This window comes from Nerophis ophidion, linkage group LG20 (assembly GCF_033978795.1).
Source record: "Nerophis ophidion isolate RoL-2023_Sa linkage group LG20, RoL_Noph_v1.0, whole genome shotgun sequence".
Taxonomy (NCBI): Eukaryota; Metazoa; Chordata; class Actinopteri; order Syngnathiformes; family Syngnathidae; genus Nerophis; species Nerophis ophidion.
In genome coordinates this window covers 26759088-26779611 of record NC_084630.1, presented here as the reverse complement: position 1 = coordinate 26779611, position 20524 = coordinate 26759088, and the positions used below count along the sequence as shown (strand labels likewise).

The following is a 20524-nucleotide window of genomic DNA, read 5'->3' as shown; positions in this document are numbered from 1 at the left end:
ATGACTATGAGAAACCTTGGGGAGGACCGCATATGAGGGCAACCCCCCCCAACCCCTCTAGGGGAACCAAAAGCAATGGATGTCGAGCGGGTCTGACATCATACTGTGAAAGTTCAATCCATAGTGGATCCAACACAACCGTGAGAGTCCAGTCCAAAGTGGATTCAACACAGCAGAGAGAGTCCCGTCCACTATGGAGCCAGCAGGAAACAACCCCAAGCGGAGGCGGATCAGCAGCGCAGGGATGTCCCCAGCCGATACACAGGCGAGTGGTCCATCCTGGGTCCCGACTCCGGACGAACGGTCCATCCTAGGTCCCGACTCAGGACAGCCAGTACTTCCATGGCCACCAGACCGGACCCCCTCCACAAGGGAGAGTGGGACAGAGGGGGAAAAGAAAAGAAACGGCAGATCAACTGGTCTAAAAAGGAGGTCTATTTAAAGGCTAGAGTATACAAATGAGTTTTAAGGTGAGACTTAAATGCTTCTACTGAGGTGGCATCTCGAACTTTTACCGGGAGGGCATTCCAGAGTACTGGAGCCCGAACGGAAAACGCTCTATACCCTGCAGACTTTTTTTGGGCTTTAGGAATCACTAATAAGCCAGAGTCCTTTGAACGCAGATTTCTTGCCGGGACATATGGTACAATACAATCGGCAAGATAGGATGGAGCTAGACCGTGTAGTATTTTATACGTAAGTAGTAAAACCTTAAAGTCACATCTTAAGTGCACAGGAAGCCAGTGCAGGTGAGCCAGTACAGGCGTAATGTGATCCAACTTTCTTGTTCTAGTCAAAAGTCTAGCAGCCGCATTTTGTACCAACTGTAATCTTTTAATGCTAGACATGGGGAGACTCGAAAATAATACGTTACAGTAATCGAGGCGAGACGTAACAAACGCATGGATAATGATCTCGGCGTCGCTAGTGGACAAAATGGAGCAAATTTTAGCGATATTACGGAGATGAAAGAAGATTATGGTTTCAAGTTGTATCCAACATTTGCGACTTTTTACACTGTCAACTGAGTTTTGTTTTTTAATTATTTCTCATTTCTGATGCCTGCGGATTTTTTCAATGCAAAAATTGTGCCTTGGCTCAAAAAAGGTTGAAAAAACTGCACTATACAACATACATTATGTTGTGGTTAGAGTGTCCGCCCTGAGATCGGTAGGTTGTGAGTTCAAACCTCGGCCGAGTCATACCAAAGACTGTAAAAATGGGACCCATAACCTCCCTGCTTGGCACTCAGCATCAAGGGTTGGAATTGGGGGTTAAATCACCAAAAATACTTTCCGGGCTCGACCACTGCTGCTGCTCACTGCTCCCCTCACCTCCCAGGGGGTGATCAAGGGTGATGGGTCAAATTCAGAGAATAATTTTTTCACATCTAGTGTGTGTGTGACAATCATTGGTACTTTAACTTTAACTTAACTGTCCTTCATTACTTGAGTCTGCAGTAGTAAACATTTGGAAAAAAATTGCAGTTTTATCTGAGTCCGTCATTTAAAAAAAAAAAAATGAAATGCCCATGGATTAATGGGGATTTGACTCAGATTTAATTGGTATAAAAATATACATCCGTGACAATCTGTCCAAAAGTTGTATTTCCCTTTGAAGGTAGAATTTAAGAAGAACCACAGAGATGAAAATCACTGCAAAAACATGTACAGTAATTGCCTGGGTCGCAAAGTCTAATTAATGGCACAGCTTTAGCTAATGAGCATCTGCAATTACAATTAGACGACTCTCTAACAAGGATGTGTGATTAACAATTAGAACCGATTATAACGAGGGCCCCGCAATTAATACCTGCCTCGAGGCGGGATGCGACAAGAGAGAGAGGACTGCAAGGAATTTTGGCAGCACTTGTGATTTTTAGCTGAAACGTGAAGAAAACGCCTGAAAACAAAGCTCCATGCACTGAAAGAAATGCACCAAGTGTTCCTAGTCACATTTTATGAATTTCAGCATTCTGATTTAAGAACCAGTGCAACCAAAATCCTCCCTGAAAGACAAAACCCAAAACCAGTGAAGTTGGCACACTGTGTAAATCGTAAATAAAAACAAAATACAACGATTTGCAAATCCTTTTAAACTTATATTCAATTGAATAGACTGCAAAGACAATTTATTTAACGCTTGAACTGAAAAAACTTTGTAATTTTTTGCAAATATTAGCTCATTTGGAATTTGATGCCTACAACATGTTTCAAAAAAGCTGGCACAAGTGCAAAAAAGTCTGAGAAAGTTGAGAAATGCTCATCGAACACTTATTTGGAGCATCCCACGGATGAACAGGCTAATTGGGAACAGGTGGGTGCCGTGATTGGGTATAAAAGCAGCTTCCATGACATGGTCAGTCATTGACAAACAAGGATGGGGCGAAGGTCACCACTTTGTGATCAAGTGCATGAGCAAATTGTTCAACAGTTTTAAGAACAGCATTTCTCAACAAGCTATTTCAAGGAATTTAGGGATTTCACCATCTACGGTTTGTAATATCATCAAAAGGTTCAGGGAATCTGGAGAAAGGCCGGACACCAACATTGAATGCCGGTGACCTTCGATCCCTCAGGCTGTCCTGCATCAAAAAGCGAGATCAGTGTGTAAAGGATATCACCACATGGGCTCAGGAACACTGCAGAAAACCACTGCCAGTAACTACAGTTTGGCGCTACATCTGTAAGGGCAAGTTAAAACTCTACTATGGAAAGCCAAAGCCATTTTCACGTTTATTTTATCATTTTGATACGTGTGGTGTACACCGCATCAAGACTTCAAGTGCAATATACCGTTTTTTCGGGGTCAAAGGGCGCACCTTACTGCCGGTGAGTAGTGTGTCTTTTTTATACAAAAGGTGCACCGGATTATAAGGCGCAATAAAGGGGTCATATTGTGATTTTTTTTCTAAATGTAAAACACTTCCTTTTGGTCTACATAACATGTGATGGTGGTTCTTTGGTCAAAATGTTGCACAGATTATGTTTTACAGATCATCTTCAAATTTTCAGGTCTCATGCAGATCTCAATTACACATCAGCAGGTACCAGAAGGAAGGTAAAGTTGGTTTTGCATAATATTTTGAAACAAAATGCCAGATAATATATCTGCTAATGGGTGCCATTTAAAGTAAAGTTAAAGTACCAATGATTGTCACACACACACTAGGTGTGGTGAAATGTGTCCTCTGCATTTGGGCCATCCCCTTGTTCACCCCATGGGAGCTGAGGGGAGCAGTGGGCAACAGCAGTGCCGCGCCCGGGAATAATTTTTTTGGTGATTTAACCCCCAATTCCAACCCATGATGCGGAGTGCCAAGCAGGGAGGTAATGGGTCCCATTTTTATAGACTTTGGTATTACTCAGCTGGGGTTTGAACACACAACCTACCGATCTCAGGGCGGACACTCTAACCACTAGGTCACTGAGTAGGTCATTTTGCGGTCCTTATGCACACACCACAGTAATACTTGTATCTCTGACTACGGTAGCCGTCATGGGCCTGACGATCCATCAAGCGGTGCGGCTTCAAAGTCATACTAAAACATTTTGACTAATTTTTGAGCGCCGTGTGTAATGTTCTTTATTTTCAAAGGAACATTTAAACTGGTGGTATTGTTTACAAGCGTCATATTGCAGTCTACACGTATATCTTATGTGTGACTACCATCTACTGGTCACACTTATCATTACACCAAGTACCAAATAAAATAGCTTTCAGGTCGGTAAGCACAACCAGAATGATTCCGTATATTAGGCGCACCGGGTCATAAGGCGCACTGTTGATTTTTGAGAAAATGAAAGGATTTTGAGTGTGCCTTATAGTCTGAAAAATACGGTACATGTTTTGTGGACCTATCGCAGGCTCATGGGCACATAGGAAGCAAATTACTTTAGTCAATGGGAGAACATCAGATCTGACAGGGGACGCCTACATTTAAGGTTTGCGCCAACCAAAGCGCGCATCTTGGAGGAAGGTCTTCAAGGGGGAGAATGCCAGGCAGCCAAAATATGGGAGAATAGAGCCTGAAGTGAATATTATTATTGTGCGCTCTACTGGTTGTCTTTTTGTATTTCCACCATAAATTATTATATTTCTGGTGTGGGCCGGAGAAAGGAGACACACCTGCAGTTGCTCTCCTGTGAGTGAGGTTTTTAAAGGGGAACATTATCACAATTTCAAAAGTGTTAAAACCAATAAAAATCAGCTCCCAATGGCTTGTTGTATTTTTTAATTTTTTTTTCAAAATTTTAAAGGTCTCGGAATATCCTGAAAAAAAGCTTTAAAGTGCTGGATTTTCGATATTTGCGATGCGACTGTCCATTTCCCTGTGACGTCATACAGTGCTGCCAATACAAACAAACAATGGCGAATACCACAGCAAGACATAGCGACATTAGCTCAGATTCAGACTCGGATTTCAGCGGCCTAAGCGATTCAAAAGATTACGCATGTATTGAAACAGATGGTTGGAGTATGAAAGTATTGAAGAAGAAACTGAAGCTATTGAGCGAAAAGCTATTCATAGCCACAGCATTGCCAAATAGCTGCGTTAGCATCACCGGTAAAATGTGCAGACCCAACGATCAGGACTATCGCATCTCGTGACACTGGAGCAACTTAAATCCGTCGATTGCTAAGTGTTTTTTTTTCGCATTAAATGTGGGTGGAAAGAAACGTAATATAGTTGCAAATGCATCTGCAGGTTATCCATACATCTCTGTGCCATGTCGTCTTTAGCATCGCCGGTAAATAGCATGTTAGCATCGATTATCGTAGCATTTCAGCATCGATTAGCTGGCAGTCAACATCAACAAAACTCACCTTTGTGATTTCGTTGACTTTATCGTTGCAAATGCATCTGCAGGTTATCCATACATCTCTGTGCCATGTCTGCTTTAGCACCGCCGGTAAATAGCATGTTAGCATCGATTAGCGTAGCATGTTACCATTGATTAGCTGGCAGTCAACATCAACAAAACTCACCTTTGTGATTTCGTTGACTTTATCGTTGCAAATGCATCTGCATGTTATCCATACATCTCTGTGCCATGTCTGTCATCGCCGGTAAAATGTGGAGACACTCCGGTACATTCAATGGGGTCTGGCGGCAGACACTTTCGCATCTTCGGGCCAGTGGTGCAACTTGAATCCCTCCATGTTAATGTTGTTACACCCTCTGACAACGCACCGACGAGGCATGATGTCTCCAAGGTTCCAAAAAATAGTCGAAAAAATGGAAAATAACAGAGTTGAGACCAAATGTTTACAATGTGTTGAAAATAAAAAATGGCGGCAGTATTATCTCGGCGACGTCACACTCTGACGTCATCGCCTCCAGAGCGATAAACAGAAAGGCGTTTAATTCGCCAAAATTCACCCATTTAGAGTTCGGAAATCGGTTAAAAAATACATGATCTTTTTTCTGCACCATCAAGCTTATATATTGACGCTTACATAGATCTGGTGATAATGTTCCCCTTTAAGCAATGACACACCAGACTGTTCCTTTTCCTCTTTCCATGCGTATCCATTGCATGGCTAGAACTTCCAGGGCTGCATTCTTTCCTTGTCCTCCCCCAGTAGCAGATATCACAATCTAACGTTACAATCCCTAGTTTTGTGGTCAGTCATGCAAACTTTTTACCACCCTTCTACCGTTCGAGTTGCGCTGCTCCTTCTGACTTTATGTTTTTCTCCAAGCCTTCATTTTAAAGTAAATTGTTTGTTCACATTGCATTTATTGTGTTATTTCCTGCACATTCACTTTTAGTTCCAAGATACCTGTAAGTCCTACTGTTTTCTATCTTCTCTGAACTTTTTGCCTTCTTTGGGGGCAAAGACATTAAAATATCTTTTTGTTTGCGTCTCTTCATGGAGTCCAACCTTGAACCGAAACATTACACACAGTTCAGACCATTTTTCCACCCTGCTGACTATCTGTATACAAAATAATGAAAGTAGCCAGTGGAATGTGATGGGCCAGGGCGACCAACATCATCAGGGTATAATAGAGTGGCATTTTGTCCACTTGGAATGTCAGATGGCAGTAGGATGATAAATGGACTTCTAGGCTTCTGTATAAGGTTCCGCCACTCGCTGTTTTTTTCTTTTCCTCCCCAGATCACATTAACTAGAGTTTAGGACAAAACAGCACACACAAAGTAATTACTTAAGTTTCTTTCCCCAAAAAAGTAATTTAATTAGTATCCAAAGTCCATCCATTCATTCCTTTTCTTCCCCTTGACTTAGGTTTGGTCGTGAGGGAAGCAGTCGAAGTAGAGAAGCCTAGACTTGCCTCTCCATAGCCACCTCGTCCAGCTCCTTCCGGGGGATTCCTAGGCATTGTCTCCCCAATGTGTCCTTGGTCTTGCCCGTGGCCTCCTACCAGTCAGACGTGCCCTAATCACCTCCCTCGGGAGGCATTCGGGTGGCCTCCTGACCAGATGCCCGAACCAACTCGATGTGGAGGAGCAGCGGCTTTACCTTGAGCTCCTCCCTGATGACAGAGCTTCTCACCCCATCTCTAAGGAAGAGTCACAAGATGAAGGAAACTAATCTTGCTCGCTTGTACCTGTGATCTTGTCCTTTCGGTCTTAACCCAGAGCTCATGACCATAAGTGAGGATGGAAACGTAGATTGACCAGTAAGTTAAGAGCTTTGCCTTGCGGCTCAGCTCCTTCTTTACCACAACGGATTGATACACTGTCCGACTCAGAGGTACTCGAACTCCTCCACTTTGGGCAAGATCTCCTGCCCAACCCGGAGATAGTACTCCACCTTTTTGCGGGCAAGAACCATGGACTCGGACTCAGAGGTGCTGATTATCATCCCAGTTGCTTCACACTCGGCTGCAAACCGATCCAGGGAAGGCTGAAGATCCTGGCCAGATGAAACCATCAAGACCACATCATCTGCAAAAACCTAAGACCTAATCCTTCAGCAAACAAACCGTGACCCCTCAAAGCCCTGACGACGCCTTGAAATTCTGTCCATAAAAGTTATGAACCGAATTTGTGACAAAGGACACCCCTGGTGCAGTCCAACCCTCACTGAAAACGAGTCTGACTTACTGCCGGCAATGCCGATCCAGCTCTGACACCGATTATAATAAGGAGCGGACCACTACAAACAGGACTTCCCGAGGGACACGGTCAAATGCCTTCTCCAAGTCCACAAAGCACAAGTAGACTGGTTGGGAAAACTCCCAAGCATGCTCAAGGAGCCTGACGAGAGTCTAGAGCTGGTCAACAGTTCCACAACCAGTACGAAAACTACACTGCTCCTCCTGAATCCAAGGTTCGACTATCCGGCTTAGTGTCCTCTCGAGTACACCTGAATAGAACTTACCAGGATGGCTGAGAAGTGTGATCCCACGATAGTCAGAACACATCCCTTCTTAAAGAGAGGAACTACCACAACGGTCTGCCAATCCATAGATAACACCCCCGATGTCCACGCAATGTTGCAGAGTATTGTTAACCAAGACAGCCCCACGGCATCCAGAGCTTTAAAGAACTCCCCTGGTTCCTTGCCACCGAGGAGATTTTTAACTACCTCGGCAACCTCAGCCCCAGAAATACGAGAGCCCACCGCAGATTCCCCAGGCACTGCTTCCTCATAGGAAGACACGTACGTGAGATTGAGGAGGTCTTTGAAATATTCCCTCTACCGAGCTAAAGCACTCCTCTTGACAAAGTTGGAGTAGTTCAGCAAAATGTGTTGGTTTTCTGACATGGACTTGTATCGTTTAAGTCAGGACTTTGGGAAGGCCATTCTAAAACCTTAATTGTAGCCTCATTTAGCCATTCCTTTACCACTGTTGACGTGTGTTTGGGGTCATTGTCCTGTTGGAACACCCAACTGCGGCCAAAACCCAACCTCCGGGCTGATGATTTTAGGTTGTTCTGAAGAATTTGGAGGTAATTCTCCTTCTTCATAGTCCCATTTACTCTTTCTAAAGCACCAGTTTCCATTGGCAGCAAAACAGGCCCAGAGCATAATACCACCACCACCATTCTTGACGGTAGATGGTGTTCCTGGGATTAAAAGCCTCACCTTTTCCCCCCCAAACATTTTGCTGGGTATTGTGGCCAAACAGCTCAATTTTTGTTTCAACTGTTTCATCAGATGGACCGTCTGGAGGAAGGTCTGTGCTCAGGTGAAACCAAGATTTAGCTTCAAAACTTCATGAATATTTTTTGTGACCAACAAGTATGTGCTCCGATCACTCTATCACAAAAATAAAATCAGGGTTGTAGAAAGTATTGGAAACTCAAAACAGCCATGACATTATGTTCTTTACAAGTGTATGTAAACTTTTGATGGCGACCGTACGTTTGGCACTTGAATGTTCTCTCTCCTTTGAGTCATGTGCTTCTTTTCAACGCAGCAATGGGAGACACAAAGAGGCTTCAAACGGACAAATGTCCAACAATGTGCTGCGATAGCTTGATGCAGCAGAGCAGCCATTGAAGGCGTTAGTGCAAACTAATGACAGCAGACAAGCAGCGTGCAGGGACAATACGACTGAAGTGACAGTGACCACAGTGGGTGGCAACCATAACTAATATGCCAGTCCCTTGCTCCTTCCTAATCTCTATTCAATAAGTGATTATTCACAGTGGATTTATGTCTTTATCAATCAGAGCAAAGCAAGAATGTTGGGAGTTATCAAGCTTGGATATTTTCTTCTTTTTTAAATATGTGAGTATGGTGCAGGGGTCACCAACCTTTTTGAAACCAAGAACTACTTCTTGGGTACTGATTAATGCAAAGGGCTACCAGTTTGATACACACTTAAATAAATTGACAGAAATAGCCAATTTGATCAATTTACCTATAATAAATAAATCTATATGTAAAAAAAAAAAAAGTGTATTTCTGTCTGTCATTCCGTCGTACATTTTTTTTCCTTTTACGGAAGGTTTTTTGTAGAGAATAAATGATGAAAAAAACCACTTAATTGAACGGTTTAAAAGAGAAGAAAACACGAAAAAAAATGGAAATTTAATTTTGAAACATAGTTTATCTTCAATTTCGAGTTTTTAAAATTCAAAATTCAACCGAAAAAAATGAAGAGAAAATCTAGCTAATTGAAAAAATTAAAAAAAGAATTTATGGAGCATCATTAATAATTTTTCCTGATTAAGATTAATTTTAGAATTTTGATGACATGTTTGAAATAGGTTAAAATCCATTCTGCACTTTGTTAGAATATATAACAAAATGGACCAAGCTACATTTCTAACAAAGACAAATCATTATTTCTTCTAGATTTTCCAGAACAACATTTTTAAAAGAAGTTCAAAAGACTTTGAAATAAGATTTAAATTTGATTCTAAAGTTTTTCTAGATTTGCCAGAATATTTTTTTTTAATTTTAATCATAATTAATTTGAAGAAAATATCCACAAATATTCTTCGTCGAAAAAACAGAAGGTAAAATGAAGAATTAAATTAAAATATATTTATTATTCTCTACAATAAAAAATAAAAAAACTTGAACATTGATTTAAATTGTCAGGAAAGAAGAGGAAAGAACATAAAAGGTAAAAAGGTATATGTGTTTAAAAATCCCAAAATCATTTTTAAGGTTGTATTTTTTTCACTAAAGTTGTCTTTCTGAAAGTTATAAGAAGCAAAGTAAAAAAATAAATGAATTCATTTAAACAAGTGAAGACCAAGTCTTTAAAATATTTTCTTAGATTTTCTAATTCTATTTGAGTTTTGTCTCTCTTACAATAAAAAAATGTCGAGCAAATAGAGACCAGCTTGCTACTAAAAAAATAACATTTAAAAAATAGAGGCAGCTCACTGGTAAGTGCTGCTATTTGAGCTATTTTTAGAACAGGCCAGCGGGCTACTCATCTGGTCCTTACGGGCTACCTGGTGCCCGTGGGCACCGCGTTGGTGACCCCTGGTATAGAGTATTAAGAACAAAATCCAGGTGGCTGCACAAAGTACTGTAGTGATTGCTCAGTAGGTGCATAGTAAAAAAAAACAACACATAACTGATTTAGGATTATAAAAACTAAACATATCTTTTAAAAACACCAATTGACAAATTGGACCTGAGATCCAGATACTTTTTATTTGTATTTGCTTCGAACGCAGGTGTCAAACTATTAAATATTATCTATTAACGTAACAAATATCCATCCATCCATTTTCTACCACTTATTCCCTATTATTATATATATATATATATATTTTTTGGTTAAACTAAAAGTAAAAATGCTCAAATGTCTGCTTGACTTGTATATGAATCGGTGATAATAATGTTGTTCATGTGAATAATATAATGTTGTTTACATTGTTATAAATGTAGGTTGGAATGTAGTTATTATCTGTAATAATAATTTATTATTAGTTTTGTGTTTTCCAAAGACATGCACCTGGGGATAGGTTGATTGGCAACACTAAAATGGTCCCTAGTGTGTGAATGTGAGTGTGAATGTTGTCTGTCTATCTGTGTTGGCCCTGTGATTAGGTGGCGATTTGTCCAGGGTGTAAACCGCCTTCCGCCCGATTGTAGCTGAGATAGGCACCAGAGCCCCCCGCCACCCCAAAAGGGAATAAGCGGTAGAAAATGGATGGATGGATGGTCTTTTCCAATAATGTAATCATTATATTATTATAATTACATACTTTTTTGAATACTATTTTTTATATGCTTAGAATAGAGGTATCAAACTCAAGGCCCGGGGGTCAGATCTGGCCTGCCACATTATTTTAAGTGGCCCACAAACGCCCGGATATCAATAAATAAGTAATCAATAAACTACTTAATCTTTTCTTACTAAATGTATTCCGGTTTTACATTTTGACAGAAAAAAAATGCATGTACTGCATGAAATTTACTATATTTTATTCAATATTATCTATTACTGTAAAAATGTATATTAATATACTTTCATTTTTTTTCTTAAAATAAAAATAAATGCTCAAATATCTGCTTGACTTAAATATGAATCGGCAATAATATGTTATTCATGTGAAAAATATAATGTTGGTTACATTGTTATAAATTTAGTTTGGAATGTACTTATTATCTGTAATTACAATTTAATATTAGTTTTGTGTTTTCCAATAATGTAATAATCATTATATTATTATACATGAAATACTTTTTTTTTTGCTTAGAGCACTTGTCTCAAACTCAAGGCCCGGGGGCCAGAACTGGCCTGCCACATCATTTAAAGTGGCCCACAAAAGCCTGGAAATGGACGGCAACAATAAGATTATTTATTTTTTCTTGATAAATGTACTTCTTCTTTCCATTTTGACAGAAAAAAATATATGTACTGCTAGTAATTGTATATATTTTATCAATATTATCTAATAATGTAACAAATATATTTTTTCTTAAAATAAAAATAAAAACTCAAATATCTGCCTGACGTATGTATCAATCCGTAATAAAAATGTTTTCCATGTTATCAATTCTGTATAATGTCTGTTACATTACTATGAATTTAGGCTTGAAAGTAGTTATAATCTGTAGTAATAAGAAAGTATAATTTTTGTGCTGTCTAATAATGTAAACATATATTATTATAGATGACACTTTTCCTGTTAAAATAAAAATAAACATCTGAATGACTTGCAAAAAAAACAAAAAACGGCCGATCAGTCGCCCAAAATTTACTGTTAAAAAAAACATGGTACCGTTTTTTCGTTTACAGTAATACACTATTAAAAGAAAACGACTATAGTTTTAACGATAAAAAACTGGCCGCTCAGCAGCCAGAATTTTACAGTAAAAAAACAGTGGTACCATTTTCAATGTATAGTATTATGGAGGGAAAACAAAAACAAAAAATACTGTAAATTCTACAATAAAATTCTGTCCACCTAGCTGCCAGTCTACATTTTTTTTTTTTTAACGATGCAAACTATATAAGGATCAAGTGTATTGGTAATTATGTAATAAGGTAATGCAATTAATCCTATCCATTTACAATCATTTATTACTCATTGTTACGAGAACTGGGATGTGGCGCTCAGTGAAAATTAGTTTGAGACCCTCGCTAAGAACTACACCTTGCTTACAGAAACAGATAAATAATTTTAATTTGTTAACAAGCAATTAGCTTGTGTGAAATCAGTTTTCTTTTTAAATTTATTACAAACCCAAAAGCAGTGAAGTTAGCACATCGTGCAAATCATGAATAAAAACACAATACAATGATTTGAAAATCCTTTTTAACCTATGTTATGTTGAATGGACTGCAAAGACAAGATACTTGACGTTCGAACTGGAAAACGTTATTTTTTGCAAATATTAGCTCATTTGGAATTTGATGCCTGCAGCTTGTTTCAAAAAAGACTGAGAAAGTTGAGGAGTGCTCATCAAACACTTATTCGGAACATCCCACAGGTGAACAGGCTAATTGGGAACAGGTGGGTGCCACGATTGGGTATATGACCAGCTTTCATTCACAAACAAGGATGAGGCGAGGGTCACCACTTTGTGAACAAAAAGCGTGTGCAAATTGTCGAACAGTTTAAGAACAACATTTCTCAATGAGCTACTGCAAGGGATTTAACGATTTCACCATCTACAGTCCGTATTATCATCAAAATGTTCAGAGAATCTGGAGAAATCACTGCACGTAAGCAGCAAGGCTTAAAACCAACACTGAATGCCCGTGACCTTCGTTCTAGCAGGCGGTACTGCATCAAAAACCGACAACAGTGTGTAAGGGATATCACCTCATGGACTCAGGAACACTTCAGAAAACCACTGTCAGTAACTACAGTTGGTCGCTAAATCTGTAAGTGCAAGTTAAAACTCTACTATGCAAAGCGAAAGCCATTTATCAACAACACCCAGAAACGCTGTCATAAATCGATCAGATATTTATTTTAATTTCAACAAAAAAATAGTTAATGTGTAATAATATAATGATTATTACATTATTAGGAAAGACCAAACTAATAGTAAATTATTATCACACATAATAACAACATTCCAAACTAAATTCATAATAATGTAACCAACATTATAATATTCAAATGAACAACATTATTACTACTGAATCATATATAAGTCAAGCAGATATTTGAGCATTATATTTTTATTTTAAGAACAGAATTTAAAGAATACTATCGAACACAATATCACAAACTGCATGAAGTTTATGTATTTTTTTCTGTAAAAATGTAAAAAAAAAAATACATTTAGTAAAAAAAGATGAAGTAAGTACTTTATGGACGCATAATAATTCCCGGCTTTTGTGGGCCACATCTGGTCCCCGGGCCCTGTGTGTGACACCTGTGGACTACGTGCTAGAAAGGGGCACCAATTTTGAGTTGACAATTTTTGTATTTAACAGTAGTTTGTGCATGATATGATCAATAACAAAGATTACATGTTGTCAGTGTACAGAATGAAGAGGATGCTTGTAAATATTCAGATTAGCTAAAGCTTCTATTAAGGCTGTAACAATCAATTATTTTATTAATCGATTAATTTAATTAAGTCATTGGGGAAAACAAATACAGCCTCATTGTGTATTTTACAGTAAATAAGTTAAAATTTGACTGTCATCTTTTTTTTTGTTTTAAATAAATGCACAGCATAAACATTGCAATAGCCCTTTTAACATGAGAGCATCAATATATATGTGTACAAAATTCAATAATTACGAAAAATCTAATAAATAATTTGTAAATATAGAACCAAACCAAACAAAAAGGCACTCTGATTAAAAATTAGAACTCAGTCAGTGAGTAAGTTTGTTTTTAAAGACACTCACCTCCCAGGTGGTGATCAAGGGTGATGGGTCAAATGCAGAGAATAATTTCGCCACACCTAGTGTGTGTGTGACAATCATTGGTACTTTAACTTTTATCATGTACACACTATTATGGTAATTAATCCTGCAGATCAAAATAGAATAATATTATGTTGTTTACGTTCTGACCTCAGCCTATAATGCCATTTCTTTTGTTTAATTAGCTAATTTCAATTGTGTGTTTAAATGATTGATGCTGAGCTGTTTATATTAATTTATGTTACAGTGTGCTCATTTATAGTCAGATAGATGGATAAAAATAGCTACACGCTGTGCTTGAATAATTACCTTGAGGAAATTCATGTATTTCTCAAAGCTCACACATTAAAAGACGTACACAATACGCTATAAAAGAAAGAGAATACAAACAATGAAAATGGGCCAAAAAAACACACACAAAAAAAGATGACAGGACACTGGAAATCTAAATCCGAAGAGATATACGGTAAAAAAAAAAGTAAAAGCAATAGATATATATATATATATATATATATATATACACACACATACATATATATATGTATATATATACATATACATATATATACATAAACACACACACAGACACACACACATATATATATATATATATATATATATATATATATATACACACATACATATATATGTGTATTTATATACATATATACATATATATATATATATATATATATATATATATATATATATATATATATATATATATATATATATATATATATATATAATGTTGAAAGTGGAGGTAGTATCTTTATGTCCTATATATATATATATATATATATATATATATATATATATATATATATATATATATATATACACACACATACATATATATATACACATATGTATACATAAACACACACACACACACACACACACACACATATATATATATATATATATATATATAAATACACACATACATATATATGTGTATTTATTTATATATTTATATATATATATATATATATATATATACACAAATATATATATATAATATTCAGATATATGTCTATATCTATCTATATATATATATATCTATATATATATATATAGATATATATATATATAATATTCAGATTAGCTAAAGCTTATATATATATATATATATATATATATATATATATATATATATATATATATATATATATATATAATGTTGAAAGTGGAGGTAGTATCTTTATGTCCTATGATGCTGCAGGAATGGAAGCAGGCGGTAATGTGAGAAAAGGAGGTAAAATATTGTTTATGATACATGAATCGGTTGTGTGTCAGGAGATCTTGTTAACCTGACACCTTTTTGAGTATAAATAACTTTTCAACTGACATCCTGTCTCCTCATTGAAGTGTGATCAAGTAGAGAATTATAAGAAAATATACTTTTATCTTGTTTCTGCTTGTAAGCTGTGTGCATACAGGTACCCTCCTGCTGACATGCTGCTTCATGGATACAGTGCTAATGTCTGACAGTGCAAACATTTCACTATGTTGTCGTGTCTTTCTCACTTTCAAATGATTGCAAAACTTTGGACCCGCATCACCACTCTGCTGTCCCCGCCACACATACTGGCCACAACACCCACAGTATCAACTGCATGAAGTTGTATGGAAACAATGTCAGCATATTTTGAGTTTCAGGCACTCAATGTATTCTTGATCTAATGTTGTTTTTATTTATTAAATATATGAATGAAATAATTGAAGTATAAAAACAAAAATACCGTATTTTTTGGACTATAAGGCACACTTAAAAACCCTTTAATTTTCTCAAAAATCGACAGTGCGCCCTATAACCCGGTGCACCTAATGTACTGCATCATTGTGGTTGTGCTTACCCACCTCAAAGCGATTTTATTTGGTACATGGTATAATGGTAAGTGTGACCAATACATGGTAGTCACACATAAGAGATGTGTGTAAAACCCCCAATTTTTACCATTGATGCTGAGTGCCAAGCAGGGAGGTAATGGGTCCCATGTTTATAGTCTTTGGTATGACTCAGGCAAGGTTTGAACTCACAACCTACCGATCTCAGGGCGGACACTATTACCACTAGGCCACTGAGTAGGTAAAAAGCAGCACTGACAGCATAATTGCAGCAAGATTGCATTTATTGTGAGGAAGACAACAGTAATTCAGGTTATTGACTATGAATTACACATTTAAATTTCAAAGTCCAAGGCTTTTGTTTTTAATAAAACATTGTCATTCTTATTTACTGTCAGAGACTTTTTGGATGGCCCATACAAATCACCAGCCAATGCCAAATCGGGTTGTACTTGTATAGCGTTTTTCTACCTTTTTTTAAGGAACTCAAAGCGCTTTGACACTATTTCTACATTCACCCATTCACACACACATTCACACACTGATGGCGGGAGCTGCCATGCAAGGTGCTAACCAGGAACCATCAGGAGCAAGGGTGAAAAATCTTACTCAAGGAAACAACAGATGTGTCTAGGATGGTAGAAGGTGGGGATTGAACCAGGAACCCTCAGGTTGCTGGCACGATCACTCTCCCAACTTCACCACGCCGTCCCCAGAACTTTGTTTCAAACTGTTGCTTTAAAGGGGAACATTATCACCAGACCTATGTAAGCGTCAATATATACCTTGATGTTGCAGAAAAAAGACCATATATTTTTTTAACCAATTACCGAACTCCAAATGGGTGAATTTTGTCGAATTAAACGCCTTTTAATTTATCGCTCTCGGAGTGATGACGTCAGAACGTGACGTCACCTAGGTAATAAAGCCGCCATTTTCTCAAACACATTACAAACACCGCGTCTCAGCTCTGTTATTTTCCGTTTTTTTGACTATTTTCTGGAACCTTGGAGACATCAAGCCTCGTGGGTGTGTTGTCGGAGGGTGTAACAACACTAACAGGGAGGGATTCAAGTTGCACCACTGGCCCAAAGATGTGAAAGTGGCAAGAAATTGGACGAAATTTGTTCAAAATACGAAGGTGTGGGGAAAGCCGACGAAATGGTCAGTCGTTTGTTCCGCACACTTTGCCGACGAAAGCTATGCAGCTATGCTACTACAGAGATGGCAAGATTGTGTGGATATCCTGCGACACTCAAAGCAGATGCATTTCCAACGATAAAGTCAAAGAAATCTGCCTCCAGACCCCCATTGAATGTGCCGCAGTGTCTTCACATTTGACCGGCGATGCTAAGACAGACATGGCACAGAGATGTATGGATAACCTGCAGATGCATTTGCAACGATTAAGTCAACGAAATCACAAAGGTGAGTTTTGTTGATGTTGTTGACTTATGTGCTAATCAGACATATTTGGTCGCAGCATGACTGCCAGCTAATCAATGCTAACATGCTATTTAAGCTAGCTGTATGTACATTTGAAACTATATTTACTAGGGGTGTGGGGAAAAAACGATTAGGATACGAATCGAATCGTTTACGTTGTGCGATTCAGAATCAATTCTCATTTTTAAAAGAATTATTTTTTATTTTTTATTTAATATACTTTTCTTTTTTTTTTTTTTTTCACCAATCCAACAAACCACTGCACAGCAATACCATAACAATGCAATCCAATTCCAAAACCAAACCTGACCCAGCAACACTCAGAACTGCAATAAACAGCAATTGAGAGGAGACACAAACACGACACAGAACAAACCAAAAGTGGTAAAACAAAAATGAATATTATCAACAACAGTATCAATATTAGTTATAATTTCAGCATAGCAGTGATTAAAAATCCCTCACTGACATTATCATTAGACATTTTTAAAAATAATAAAAAAGAACAATAGTGTCACAATGGCTTACACTAGCATCGCATCTCATAAGCTTGACAACACACTGTGTCCAATGTTTTCACAAAGATAAAATAAGTCATATTTTTGGTTCGTTTAATAGTTAAAACAAATTTACATTATTGCAATCAGTTGAGGCCCTGTGATGAGGTGGCGACTTGTCCAGGGTGTACCCCGCCTTCCGCCTGATTGTAGCTGAGATAGGCACCAGCGCCCCCCCGCGGCCCCAAAAGGGAATAAGCGGTAGAAGATGGATGGATTGATGGCAATCAGTTGATAAAACATTGTCCTTTGCAATTATAAAAGCTTTTTTTTTTTAATCTACTACTCTGCAAGCATGTCAGCAGACTGGGGTAGATCCTGCTGAAATCCTATGTATTGAATGAATAAAGAATCCTTTTGAATCGGAAAAATATCGTTTTTGAATCGAGAATCGAATCGAAAAAAATCGATATATTATCGAATCGTGACCCCAAGAATCGATATTGAATCGAATCGTGGGACACCCAAAGATTCACAGCCCTAATATTTGCATCCAGCGTTTCCCTCCACCCACATTTAATGCCAAACAAACACTTACCAATCGATGGATTTAAGTTGATCCAGATGCGAAACTTCCAATCGTTGGTCTGCACATTTTACCAGCGATGCTAAGGCAAACATGGCCGAATAGCGTCAATAGCTATTCGCTAAATAGCTTCAGTTTCTTCTTCAATTTCGTTTTCGATATCTGCCTCTGTACTCCAACCATCCATTTCAATACATGTGTAATCTGTTGAATAACTTAAACCGCTGAAATCCGAGTCTGAATCCGAGCTAATGTTGCTATATCTTGCTGTGCTATCCATATTGGCATCACTGGATGATGTCACAGGAAAATGGACGATGGCTTCACAGATAGCAAAAATCAGGCAATTTAAAGCTTTTTTTTTAGGGATATTCCGGGATGGGTAAAATTTTGAAAAAAACAAAACAAACAAAAAAAATAAGCCACTGGGAACTGATTTTTATTGGTTTTAACCCTTCTGAAATTGTGATAATGTTCCCCTTTAACATGTTTTTCAAATGTCTGTTTTGAGGAAGAAGACCACATAAATGAAATACAGGCCCTGCGATGAGGTGGCGACTTGTCCAGGGTGTACCCCACCTTCCGCCCGATTGTAGCTGAGATAGGCGCCAGCGATCCCCGCGACCCCAAAAGGGAATAAGCGGTAGAAAATGGATGGATGGAGTAGCCCCCACGCTGCTTGGCTGTGCTAACCCAGCTGGGTTGGGGGGGCCACCTGGATAAATGTTATGTAACAACATGAACTTTTTATAATGAGTAGTTTTTTTGTTTTTTTTACAGTACAATTTATAAGTGGAACAATTCTTCAAATATTTCCACCTCACAGTTAAGCCTGACTGCCTCGCCCTTTTTTTGTGATCTTTTATACTCTGACTCCACAAATCAAGGTTTGTCTGGAATGAACACAGTTGTGATGTTTTCCAAATGCTCAGATCGCTGAAGCATTCTGTACTATAATACATCCAAAGCAGGAGGCATAGTTTAGATGTCCTCGTGGAATAACCGTTCTGCAGCCTGTGCACACACACGGCCAAAACGCTTCAGCCTGTAAAGATCATAGCGTGCGATATTTCCCCTTCCATCAATCTATCTGCATCCCTGTTTTTCTCCCAGCGAAAGAGAACCAAAGAGATTTGGACAGAATGGGGTGGGGGTGCTGGACAGGAGTGAGAGACCTGACTATAAATTGTTCGGTGAAATAAAAGTCCAAGTTTACTTTGGCCCCAATACTCACACTGTTCACATATTTGAGTGCCATGAAATATAGACGTATGCATTTAGCATCTTTATCTCGTCTGTGTCCAGTGCAGAAATGCATCATGGATGAACAAATATTCATAAATACATTTTCATGGCACTAAATTTTTTTACATTTGCTTTCTTACATTGTGACAATGTTACAAAAAAAAAGGTAAACAAAATGATGTTTCCGCTACAATTATATGAAGTCTTTGTGTATGTATTCGGGTAGCACAGTTACTTTTTACAAAAAAATTAATAAAAAATCATAATAGAATGCAATGGAAAGACTGCAAAACAATCCATAAAGTTGGCACATTGTGAAAATCTTAAATAAAAACATAACACAATTAATTACTAATGCTTTTCAAATTACCGTATTTCCTTGAATAGCCGCCGGGACGCTAATTCATTTATTTCCCATTCTTGTTTTATGTAGAGCTTCAGTCGTTCAACAGTCCGGGGTCTCCGCTGTCGTATTTTACGCTTCATAATGCGCCACACATTATCCATGGGACAATGTTGTAACACGTGCTGAATGTGGCTTGGCATTGTCTTGCTAAAATAAGCAGGGGCGTCCATGAAATAGACAGCGCTTAGATGGCAGCATATGTTGTTCCAAAACCTGTATGTACCTTTCAGCATTAATGGTGCCTTCACAGATGTGTAAGTTAACCATGCCTTGGACACTAATGCACCTCCATACCATCACAGATGCTGGCTTTTGAACTTTGCGTCCATAACAGATGGCTCGCTTCCCCAATGTCGAATATTTAAAAAAACAATTTGAAATGTGGACTCGTCAGACCACAAAACCCATTTCCACTTTACATCAGTCCATCTTAGATGATCTCGGGCCCAGAGAAACCCGCAGCGTTTCTGGATGTTGTTGATAAATGGCTTTCGCTTTGCATAGTAGAGCTTTAACTTGCACTTACAGATGTAGCGACGAACTGTATTTTGTGACAGTGGTTTCCTGGAGTGTTCCTGAGCCCATGTGGTGATATCCTTTAAAGATTGATGTAGGTTTTTGAGGGATTGAAGGTCACGATCATTCAATGTTGGTTTCCGACCATGCCGCTTACGTGGAGTGATTTCTCCAGATTCTCTGAACCTTTTGAT

At 38.1% G+C, this 20524-nt stretch overlaps 1 protein-coding gene across 6 annotated transcripts in view; it reads right to left on the bottom strand.

Annotated features, from left to right (window-relative positions):
- tenm3 (teneurin transmembrane protein 3) overlaps positions 1-20524 on the bottom strand; it is a 779964-nt gene that overhangs the window by 334330 nt on the left and 425110 nt on the right. The gene's annotated exons all lie outside the window — the stretch shown is intronic.